General features: G+C 42.9%; 1 protein-coding gene across 2 annotated transcripts in view; it reads left to right on the plus strand.

The window, feature by feature from the left end:
* Positions 1 to 6,143: 6,143 nt before the first annotated feature.
* TNS3 (tensin 3) overlaps positions 6,144 to 12,214 on the plus strand; it is a 198,214-nt gene continuing 192,143 nt past the window's right edge. For both annotated transcript variants that reach the window (XM_058180998.1, XM_058180999.1), the window contains exon 1: positions 6,144 to 6,377. The gene's annotated coding sequence lies outside the window, so the exon portion shown is untranslated. The remainder of the gene's footprint in view (positions 6,378 to 12,214) is intronic.

Raw genomic sequence — 12,214 nt, forward strand, 5'->3', positions numbered from 1 at the left:
CCTTGCCGATCCCGCGCTCTGATTGGCCGATTTGAATTTTCGGCGGGAAGGTTGGGGAGCTCGACAGACTTGAGCTAGGTGCCCTTTCTTCTCGAACCGCCGACATGTTGCGTCTTTAAACTTGCAGCGTTGGCGCTGGTGTTGACCTCCGCAACTTCCGCATTCGTCCCGGTCCTCTTTGCCGCGTTTCTCGGTTCGGCAGACCCCTTCCTCATCCTCACCGTCGGATTCGGTCTGGATCTCTTCTTGGTGCACCGGGGTTGACTTTGTGCTCGCCTTTGGTGTGAGAGGCTTTTGCAGTGTCTCCGCCGCTTGGGTGGACATTTCATGCGCTCGGGCTTCGTCCAGAGCGTTTGCCAGCGTCAGATTGCTTTTCGATAGCAGTCGCCTCCGCAAACGCATGTCTCGGACCCCCCTGATGAGTTGCTCCAGCAGCACCTCGTCCAGGTCTCGGTACCCACAGTCTTTGGAGGCTTTCCGTAGGGCGGCCATGTAGTCGCCGATGGATTTGCCCTCTAACTGCCGGCGCTCTCCAAATTCAAAACGCCGCACGTATTTGGATGGCGTTGGCGCGAAATGGTTTTTTAGAAGGGTTTGCAGAGTTTGCCACGATACTGATTGTATCGGCGTTGGCTCCGCCAGGGCTTCCGCGATGTCGATGACCTCGGGACCGCAGTGGCTCAAGAAGTATGCCCTTTTGCGGTTGTCTGGAACTCCTTGCAGTTCGTTGGCTTCTAGAAAGCTTTCGAAACGGGTCATATACGTTCCCCATTTCTCTTTAGCCGGGTCAAACGGTGCGGGCGGAGTGTAACTGGCCATCTCCGCTTTTCTGCCCTGTGTTTGCTGGGTTCGGTTCTTTCGTGCTTCAGCTCGGTTCTGGTGCTCCTTAGCCTCGAAATCCCACCTTCGTCGCCAGTGTTAAGTTCGGGAAGTAACGAGGCTGGAGACCAGGGTAGTGACAACAGCTCTTTAATATATGGTGAACCCAGCAACCAGGCTGGGGAAAAACAACCCTTTATATACTGTTTAACCGGCGGCTTCAACCAATCAGCAACGTGCTGGTTTCCCGCCTAAATATTTAAAGATACATAACATGGGGGTTTTATGCTTCAAATACAGCAAACAGAAATTGTTTTCTTACCAGTAAGAAATTCATTTATTGCTGGCAGTAGTAAAGTAAACTTTACAAAGTACACTGAAGTGTAATGTAGATTAATAGGTCTGGTTTTGGTTTAGAATATAACTCAACAATTGTGGTTTGCATATGGTTTAATATGATATATTAATTCAGGTTTACCTAACAAGCCGTACTTAAATAAATGAATTCTCAGCAGTTTTGGCTAAATATGCATAGCTATAAGCTATTTGTAACATTTGAGGCAGTATGCTTCTAGATACCAATTGCTGGAAAACACAAGCAAGAATCAATGTCCCATTTTAGGGTATCTGGCTCATCACTGAAGGAAATAGTTATATTTTGCTAGATGTAGTGAATGAGGTGGCTGGATGGAGTCGCTGAAGCAGTAGGCGTGAGTTTAAATGGACTCCAGAGGATGGTAGAGGATAGGAAGGCCTGGAGGAACGTTGTCCATGGGGTCGCAATGGGTCAGACACGACTTTGCAACTAACAACAACAACAGCAAAGATGTAGCAATCTAGCAATGGTTTCCTTGTTTTATAGGTAGCTTTGCTGGGATTTAAACATGTGTTGTTGATTTTAATCTCATAATTTTGTCTTTATGCCTAATCTTATTTAAATCCTTCCAAACTAGTTCCTAATCAATTTCAGCAAACTATTTGGAGTAAATTACAAAGCAAACAAACTGTAAATGAAAAGCAGAAATTATTAATTGAATATCACATCAGTTGATTTCCTCTGTTCCTTTGTTTTGTTTGTTTGTTGGCAAAATTATCAATACAAGAGGGAAACGTGCTGCTGGGAGGTAACAGCTGGTGAAACAGCTTTGTGGTGAACAAAACTTACTTGGGGATTTAGTGTAAATCTGTTGGTAACTGCTCGTCAAGAAGCACTGGGTAAAAACATGACTGAGTCAGGGGTGGGTTCTAAATTTTTTTACTATCGGTTCTGTGGGTGTGGCCAACTTGACGTCACTCACACACTCAGTCACATGACCCCACCAAGCCACGCCCACCGAAACAGTGGCGAAAATTTGTGGGACTTTTTGAAACTTTTTTTTTGACACTTCGGCCCTATATCCAGGGCAGGACACGGTGGGATGGCAGTGGTCATCTTAGCTTTCCCTCCATTGTCCTTCCTGGCCGAAAAGCACCGCTTCTCGCCTCTGATGGGCCTTCCCCATGGTTGCAGCTGGAGCGGGCAAGCCAGGGGCGATGGCAATGGCAAAGTCCGGCACTTGGGGAGGGCAAGTTTAGCACGCTCCCATCTCACCCTGCCCTGCATGGCTTCTCCCAGCTCAGCTGCAGCCCAGACGAGCCAAGGAACTGTGGGGTGCCTCCTGCATGTTGCACCTCCCCTCCCAGCCTTCGCCCGTGCCTCTGCACCGTTTTCGGGCGCCCAACTTACTGGGCTGCCTCGGCCCTATCACGGCTCCAACGGTGGCAGCTTCGGGAGACGCTGGCAGCATGGAGGCACAGGCGAAGTCTAGGGGTGTGTGCAACACACGGGAGTCTCCCCGCAGTTCCTTACTTCGTCTGGGCTGCAGCTGAGTCCTCTGCCTTGAGCTGGCAGACAGAGGAACCCCTCCCCAGCCAGATCTTTCTGGATTTGACTTGGAGGAAAGCGCAGCTCATGGCTGCTACATTTCATTGTGTTGGATGAGCGAAGAGAAAGAAACAGCCAGTGGAGAGCACAGAGCTGCTCCAGTCCATGTGTTCTCCAGGTCAGCGGCTGTTTCTCTCCTTCGTTGCTCTTTATGGGAAAGTGTTTGGTGCAGCACAGTGAAATTTAACAGCCATGAGCCGTGCTTTCCTCCAAGTCTCATCCGAAAAGCTCTGTGCAGAGAGAAGCTCCTGTTTCCCTCTGTGCCCACAGCGCTTAGGGGAAAGCATGGCTCATGGCTGTTAAATTTCACTGTGCTGCACCAAATGCTTTCCCATAAAGAGCAATGAAGGAAAGAAACAGCCGCTGACCTGGAGAACATGTGGGATGGAGCAGCTCTGTGCTCTCCACTGGCTGTTTCTTCCTCTTTGCTCATCCAGCACAGCGAAATGTAGCAGCCATGAGCTATGCTTTCCTCCAAGTTAAATCTGGAAAGATCTGGCTGGGGAGGGGTGCCTCTGTCTGCCGGCTCAGGGCAGAGGACTTAGCTGCAGCCCAGACGAGCCGAGGAACTGTGGGGAACCTCGCCCTTTTCGGGCACCCAGCTTACAGGGCTACCCCAGTCCCTGTCACAGCTCCAACGGTGGCAGCTTCAGGAGACACTGGTGGCACAGAGGCACAGGCAAAGGCTGGGAGGGGGTGCAACACATGCGGGGCTGAGCCCGCTTCCCTTCACCTCCCCACACTTGTTTACCCATCCCAGAAAGCTTTAACAGCAAGACACATTGATATAAACCAATTGGCCTGGTGATGATAGTACTTATCTTTAAAGGGTGAGAGGAACCTTCTGGGGTACCAGCATTTACACCACATTTGGAATACATCTGAGTTGGGGTTCTTCTTCATATCTACATTGTAATCATTGTCCTACAATTAGAAACGGCTATAGCTCTTTTAGTCTAGAATAGTGATGGTGAACCTTTTAGGCACTGAGTGCCCAAAGTGCGCACGCCCCCCCAAACTATAAGGCACGGGTGTGTGCACACATGTGCCCTGTGCATGCTCCCGCACATGTGCCCATGCCCTGCCCAAACTGCAAAGTATGGGCGCTTGCACACCCATGGGCCACACATGTGCAGCAGAGACCCGAAGACCAGCTATCCGGTAGGAGGCACGTGCACATGCATAGCAAAGACCTGAAACAGAGCTGGAGCAATGGTGTGTGTGCCCACAAAGAGGCTCTGCATGCCACCTCTGGCACACAGGCCATAGGTTCGCCATCACTGGTCTAGAGTTTGCAAAGAATGTTAGATAAATAGTTTTTACCTTGTCTGATCTCCCTCTCTGCCTTCTCCCACTCCATCCCTTTATGTGTCTTGGTAACATAGAAGAGAGCAGTAAATGTCTGTTCAAGTCTTTCCAAGTGATGGTGACTAGGATGACCAAATGATATACTTGTATATCATACTTCTCTCTCTTTTTCTCCCTCTCCCTGTGTGTGTGTGTGTGTGATTGTGTGTGTGTGTGTGAGAGAGAGAGAGAGGGAGGGGATACATGGGGAGACACTATTGAAAGATCAACCTTAGAAATATATACACAAGGATACTGGAAGCTTGCTGAATAATAAACTACTGTAACTTTATAGTGACAAGAAATGTGGGGGAAAGAAGACATTAACAGATTAACAGGGTCCTTATAGGTCATCTAGTCCAACCTCCCATTCAAGCAGGAGACCCTACACCATTTCTGTCAAATGGCAGTCCAATCTTTTCTTGAAAGTCTCAAGTGATGAAGCTCCCACAACTTCCGAAGACAACTTCTGTTCCATTGGTTGATTGTTCTCACTGTCAGAAAGTTCCTCCTCATTTCTAAGTTGAATCTCTCCTTGGTCAGTTTCCATCCATTATTCCTTGTCTGGCCTTCAGGTGCTTTGGAAAGACACTCTTAGATGTTATATTTGTTCTGATTTCAGATGGAAATGAAATATGCAATTGAGGAATCTCTCCTATAATATCAACCCATCTCAGTATACTGTAGGAGACAGGGAAAGAATGCTAGTAAATATTTTGCATTTCAAAGGAAAATGTTTTCCCCTTTTATAAGAAACAGAGTCTGAAGAACTATTCTGTTGGAAATGAGTAACATGGAACTCATCAAATAGCATTTGATAACAAATGAAAACTGATGCCTGGAAGGGTTCAAAGCATTGGTATCTTGGATATTTTAGCATTTTTTTTAGCATATGAAACTTATATGGAAATAATATCTATTGAGTTTAATGTGTTGTGGGGACACTGCCACCGAGTCATAAATCAGGCAGCCACATTTTAATTTGTGATGCACACACATCCTCAGTATGAACAAGGGGTTGTCTGGTCAATTGAAAATGTGTGATGCTCACATACTGACTTTGCCCAGCCAACTGTCACTGATTTCAGAAAGTTATGCAGGGTTGGCTGTAGAAACTACTTGAAAAGAATCCCTGGGGTAGAGACTAGATAAGGAAATATTCTTAACAAAATTAAAGAAGAAAACATTAGCAATCCACTACCATATTTCTTGTTGTTAGACGAATTATATGGATGTAATCACTAGAAGTAGAAAATGACTTGAGGGCACATAATTAATCAAAAAGGTATGAGGTTTCTGGGAATTTAATTCAATTTGAAGGAATCTTGACTTTATTTTGCTAGCAGTTCATTTGTGAATAATATCACCAATTAATATCAGAATAAGTTTTATATTCATCTGCCCCTCCATCATGGTCTATAGTTGAACTGCTTTATCTTCCCTAGTAGGTTCAGATGATTGGGGATGTGGGAGCTCTGTAGAATTCCAGAGGTTGAGGAATGGAAAAATATTTCTACAACAAGAATTGGTGGCAACATAAAACTACAATGCATGGCCAAAATAAAATCCTCCTTGCAATTGTTCTTTGCAAGTTCATTCCTCTTGCCTGTTGCTATGCTCCTGGAAAAGGAGCAGCGGAATAGCCTCTGGTCTCAACTCCTCCCTTCTTTTCAGGTGTTCACAGAGTCTGGAGAGGAAGAATTGGGAGTTCTCGGCTGAGGTCCTATTCAGCTGCCCTTGAGGTACTGGAAAGTAAACAGTACGCTTTTCCTCGGCCTCTCTTTCCAGAAACGAGATCCACCAGCCTTTCCAAGATACAGGAGGAGCAGCACGGTTCCTTCGTTGTCTTTGAGAGCTCAGAAGAAAAAGGCGAACCAACAGGCAGGAAGCCAGGGGGTGGAACGCGGAAGCCAGCTGCTGCCTCGCTTCTTTGAACGGCAACGGAGAAATGAGTGCCGAGGAAAGCCAGAGGGAGCCACCTGCTTGCTGTATTTCCAGGCATCGAAGGAATTTGTTCTTTGACCAGGGAGGGATGGGGGGAGGGCGAGAGAATGAGAGATAAGGGAGAGCTCTTTCGCAGAACTTCTGTTTTTCACTCCATTGTCGAGCCAGCTTCTTATATTGGAGCATCTTGAAGACAGCGAAGGCCCAAGAAGGCTTCCTTTCTTGCGTGGGCTTTGTTTCTGAAGCTTTTTCAGCCACTTTCGCGTGGGGCGCCTTTTGCTTTGCTGGCCGGTCCGGCGAGTCAGCGAACGAGCGCGCTCCAGTGGGGAACTGAGGCTGAAAGGTAAAATATCTGTGATGCTTTTGCACTCACCCGCATATTTCATTTTGCACACAAGCAGTACGCGAGAAGCTAGTAGTAGGATAGATAAGCTTCTGCGCGCGGCTGATTCGCAATCCTGCTTTTGTTATCGAAATTAGTGTTCGGTTTAATCTTTTGTAATTTTTATCGTTGTTGCTGCTGATAGCAATAGTTACAAGAAAAGAATTTTTCCATAATTAATTTATTTCTACAAGTAACTTCTTTCCTTTGTAAGAAAATTATTATTCCATCTATGTTCTTGTGCTGTTCACTTTATCGTTCCTGAATTCCTCATCAGATAAGTTGATTGAGAAGTTGTGTTGCACATTAAGGGGCGTGCATAAGTGCACAAAAGTGCCTACCGTTCCTGTCCTATTGTTTCCTTTCAATGTATGTGCTTGTATATAATGTTGTGACAAAATAAAATAATAATAATAACATACAAGATATATAAAATCTTTTAACACAATCCAGGTCGAATTCAACACATTTAAGTACCATCCATTTTAACAGCAGGCATTTCAGTAGGTTATGTGTTCCCTTTTGAATTACTTGAGAGTAAAAATATCTTGGGCAGAATTATATTTCTAGTCTCTATGTATGTATGAATAAATAAAAAATATATATTGGCCTCCCATCTTGCTACAGGGTAACTGAACAGTTTACAATCCTTTACTGACAGAAACAAGCAATCACATTGACTAGCATGCTGTGTGAATTCTAGTTCTTGTAGTTAGTTTATGGTTCAGAAAGTTAAGTGAATCTAGAAATTGGTTTAATCAAGCAAATTGTAGTTAACCACAGGGATGTTGTGTAAATCCAGCTGTTGTGTGGTCCCCACTATTTTTTTTAATGCAACTCTTAATTCCGTTACCATTTTATAGTTGAAGAAAGATTTAATTTGTAGACCTCAATCCTTGTAGATCCAGTTGCTCCAAGCAGACAATATTAAGGAAGTATGCGATATTGCTCCTTGTTCAATGGAGAGTTAATCCTTCCTGGGGGGAAAAAAACCTAAAGAGTTAATCTTTAGATTTTGATACAATTCCTACTCTTACTCCACAGGATTGCCTGAAAGATCAGGTTTTTTTTTACAATGTAAATTAGCAGGGTATGCTGGATGCATTTCTGGATTTTAAAAAGGCTTATTTTCAATCTGGCAGCTCCACCTCAGGTTCTGTTTTGCAGTGTCCTAGAACCAAAGCTGAATGAGTCTTCTCTAATGCTTGCTTTCAGGTTATATTTGATAGACACTAAATAGAATTAAGAGGATCCTGTCTGCCAGGAACCACTAATATCATAAGCTGATGTAGTATGATGCCTCTTGGAAAACTTGTTTGGTTTGCTCCAAAAAAGGCAGAAAGAAAAGAGGGAAGATGAATGACTTAGTTCTGATGAGATGTGAGAGGAATGGATTCCTTGGCTCAAATAATTCATCTGATTAATTCTGCATTGGATGCAGTTTGTTTTCTTCTGTTATAGTGGTTAAGGCATCAGGCTGGAACCCAGCTGACACTTATTCTATTCCCACTTGGACATAAAGCCAGCTGGATAAGTTTAGGCCTATCACTTTCTCTCAATTCCAGGAAGGAAGTAATGCCAAACTACTTCTGAAAAATCTTGTCCAAAAAGCTACAGGAACTTGTCTAGGCAGTCCCTGAAATTTGATCCTATTGAACAAAATGTTGTGTCTAGTTTATGGTAGAAGGATATTATTACTTTATAGCATTAACAGGGGCTTGGGGTCATGGGAACAATATTCTAAACAGTTTTTTTCTATTAATAGAATAGTTTTGTGATACAATGATATACAATAATACAATTATATTAAGACAGATCATTGCTTCCACTTTGATGCCCTCCAGATGCATCAGGCTATGATGCAAGTTGTACCCAGTCACCATGGCAAAGATCTTTATTGACTGGTGACAGCTAGCCTGACCATACTTTAAAATTGGAATTATGGTTCAGTTCAAATATTTCTTTACTTACATTGTAATAAATAAAACTCAGAGTTAAAAGTTGACCTTTTAATAGCTGGGTTAAGTTCTCCATTTGTAATACAATGTTGATTTTCTTTATCTTTGAAATAATGGCTGTGTCAACACCTTCCTCCCAAAAAGGCAACATTTGCATAACTTGATTATAGTCCAGGATTAGCTACCTTTTACAGCAGCCTTTATCAGCATGCAAACTGTTGCCTAGGTAAAACAACAGATTAAATAATGAGTGCTGTTCAACATAGTTGGAGTATTTATTTGTAAAATATGTTTATTTGTAAAATTAAAAAATGTATCAGATATAGAAGACCTTGATTAAAATTAAAATTTGACTCTTTAAGTGAATCTAGTCAGTTTTCATATAGAAACCCACAAATACACACACGTTTCAGTTTCAGAAAATGCACTTAGTATCTCATTGGATTAGAATACAGTATTCTGGTGTTAATGATTTCCAGACTCCTGAAAATTATATAACTTAGTGATCTTTCACACCCAGTGCCACATTCTGGGAACACAAGAGCTGTAATGCTGTATTAGAAACCAAAGCTGTTGTTCAGAAATGATTTAACAAGCAGTCCGTATAAATTCATACAAACCTTACTTCATACAAACATTACTTCAGCAGAAAAGAATTCTTGTTAGATAATAAATGAACATCTTATTTCACTAAAATATCATTACTATAGTTAGCAATTTACTTATACTTACTATAGTTAGCAATTTACTTATACTTAATACTAATACTTAGTATTTACTTATACTTAAGTATATTTACTTATACTTTCACAGGCCAAGCATGGATACTTTCCTCATATAGGGCCCAAAGTCATAGTAAAGGTAAATGTAAAGGTTCCCCTCACACATATGTGCTAGTCATTCCCAACTCTAGGGGGCGGTGCTCATCTCCATTTTAAAGCCGAAGAGCCAGCGCTGTCCAAAGACATCTTCGTGATCATGTGGCCAGCATGATTAAATGCCAAAGGTGGTCCCTATTTTTCTACTTGCATTTTTTACATGCTTTACTGCTAGGTTGGCAGAAGCTGGGACAAGTAATGGGAGCTCACCCCATTATGCGGCACTAGGGATTTGAACCTCTGAATTGCCGATCTTTCGATCGAAAGCTCAGCATCTTAGACACTGAGCCACCATGTCCCTAAAGTCATATTGGAGTATTTCTAATTTTGGTTGAACAAGTTCTTTGAATCTAGCCATTAAGATTTGGGAATCATGGTTCATAGTTTATTATGTGCATTTATTGTCTTAAATAATGTTTTCCTTAAACATGTTTTACTAAGTAAACTAGTTGTAGGTAGAGCAATGCAAAATGCTTTACAAATAAGAATGGTTGGATCACTTTACAGCAAACAAGTTAAATTATAACTTGTCTGATGTTTTCTTTTCATGCCAAAAGTCATAATTTTTAGGATCTTTCATTGTATGATCAGATATTGCAAGCTCTCTCATAATTGTCCCAATTTCTTCTTTTAATGACAATTAACACATCTGGATAACATTTTAAAATTCAAGAATTATATACAAACAAGTCTTCAGTTAAAGGATGTAAATTTCAGTATACCTTGACAAATGGGTTCACAAATTATATTTATATGAGAGGATTGTTCTCTTGAAGCATCAGGTTTTTTCGTATCATTATACTTTGGGTAGGTTATTAAATTGGTGACAATTTAGCTCTTTACAACAAGGAGGATAAAGCAGGGCTGACAAACTCCTGGCCTATGGGCTGGATGCGTCATGCACTGGCCACGCCCACGCCTAGTTTAGCGAAGGGGAAAAAAGTCCCAATACCTCACGTGTGTCACCTTGACGACGTGAGTTTGACCCTGGGAAAAAGGGTCTGGAGGCTATATCTTGATGAATGGGTGAGGGAGCTTGATATGCCTAGCTTATAAAAAGAAGGATTGGAGGGACCTCCTAGAAGAGGCAATAGACAGCAATGTCTCCATTAACTACCTGGATAACAAGCCCAAAGGCTAAGGAAATAAATGTCCCCCTCCATGAGCTCATGGTGGGGATCACCCAAGAACTGAACAAGGCTCAGTTACTTCCCCGCTCAGGTATGTTAATAAAATTTGATGCTTTACTGACACTTCCCAGTGATCAAGAAGCAGCCTACCTTGTTTTGATAGATTCTATGGCAACTGCTGACTCCATAAATCTAGGCATAGTCCAGAAATTTAAGATCCTCACAGTTCCTCTGAAGTCTCCATTGCCAGGGATAACTATTGTTGCCTGAATTTTAAAAGCAGGTCCCATCATTCACACCACAGTGCCTTTGCAACTGACAATAAATTAACATCCTGAAACATTAACTCATTTTGCGGCTGACCATATTGATCTTCTGCTGGTGATGGGAATTGCTTGGTTACAAAACGATCACATTATTAAGTGGAAGAACTGCTCTTGTTAACCGGTTCTGTAGCTTGCTTGCTTTTGGCTACCATGGAAATGGGATGGGGTGGGAAAGAGCGCTGGTGTGAAGCATTCCCATGAGAATTGGAAGGGAGGTTTGCACCCATAAACTTAGTCCTAGGCCTCTGGAGGCACACAATATCTGCTGAAGAGCTTTCCCATTACATCATATTGGAAGCTGATTGGCCCTTCTGTGGTGGACCCTGGGGAGAGAGTTTTGGGGTGACTTTCCATGTATTTGCATTGATTTTTCTCAGATCTTGCTTTGCTTTTGCTTCTAACAGTTTATTCTTAGTAAAAGTACCTTTTCTCTAAATCAATGGAGTCAGGAGTTTTCATTCTAAGGATTTGAATGGACATTAGGCAAGAACTGCTTTATCAGCCAATGAGCATTTGATATCAATACATGGGAGCAACCAAGAAGAGTCCAGAGCTTCAGGAGCAACCCCCCCACCCCAACCATGCACACTAGAGATGGGGCTGAATGACTGGAAGAGCTGGAGCTTGATGAGGAGTTAGTCTGAGCCAGATAGTAGCTGGGTATAGGATGATGAGAGGACTGGCAGTTTGAGGACTCTCTAGTAGAACATAAAGCCAGAGTCTGGATGAAGATTATCACCCAGAGACAGCACTTGGAGGCAGAATACACCCAGGACATCTGTGAGCTAGCATGTTGACTGGCCACATGGCTTGAGGAGATCCTGGTTGAATGTTCCATAGATGGGCTTAATAATGAAGTCTATCACACCTGCATCTTGTGGGGTAGAAGGCCTTGAGATCTCCAATGCTGGTAAGTGCTGGCAGATGAGATGGAATAGACCTGGCCAAGATTGACACTGGGGCAGCCACGGCTGGAGCAAGTCCTCACTCCCTGCCCACAAAGAATCCCTGACAGTGACCTGATTATTTACCTATGTTATGTTTTTTACCCCATAATTTTCAGATTATCTGTCAGACTCCAAGAGGCTTTCATTTTCTATTTTCTTTAAATATTCCGAAAGGCTGTGTAGATAATAAGAATAAATTATTGCACTGTCCTACAAAATTTTAAGAAATATGTATACTCACTCAGTTAATATAGTAGATGTTGAAAGTGCAGAAACTAATGTACCGTACCTCATTCAATGCCCATTTTAGAATAAACAGTGGCCTTTTCAAAAAAAGTTGCTTTTGCAAGAGTAATTAAGAGAGGAACTATAAAATAATCTCAAATATAATACAGCTTAGTATTCAGTATCATTACTAGTGGTGGGTTTCTACCGGTTCGCCCTGCTTCGGGCGAACCAGTAGTGGCGGTGGCAGGAGGCTCCGCCCACCCGCCAGGATGTCATCACGGGTGCTCTGCACATCGTTCACGGTTCCAAACCAGTTGCGAAGGTAAGTGGA

The sequence above is a fragment of the Ahaetulla prasina genome, chromosome 4, assembly GCF_028640845.1.
Source record: "Ahaetulla prasina isolate Xishuangbanna chromosome 4, ASM2864084v1, whole genome shotgun sequence".
Taxonomy (NCBI): domain Eukaryota; kingdom Metazoa; phylum Chordata; class Lepidosauria; order Squamata; family Colubridae; genus Ahaetulla; species Ahaetulla prasina.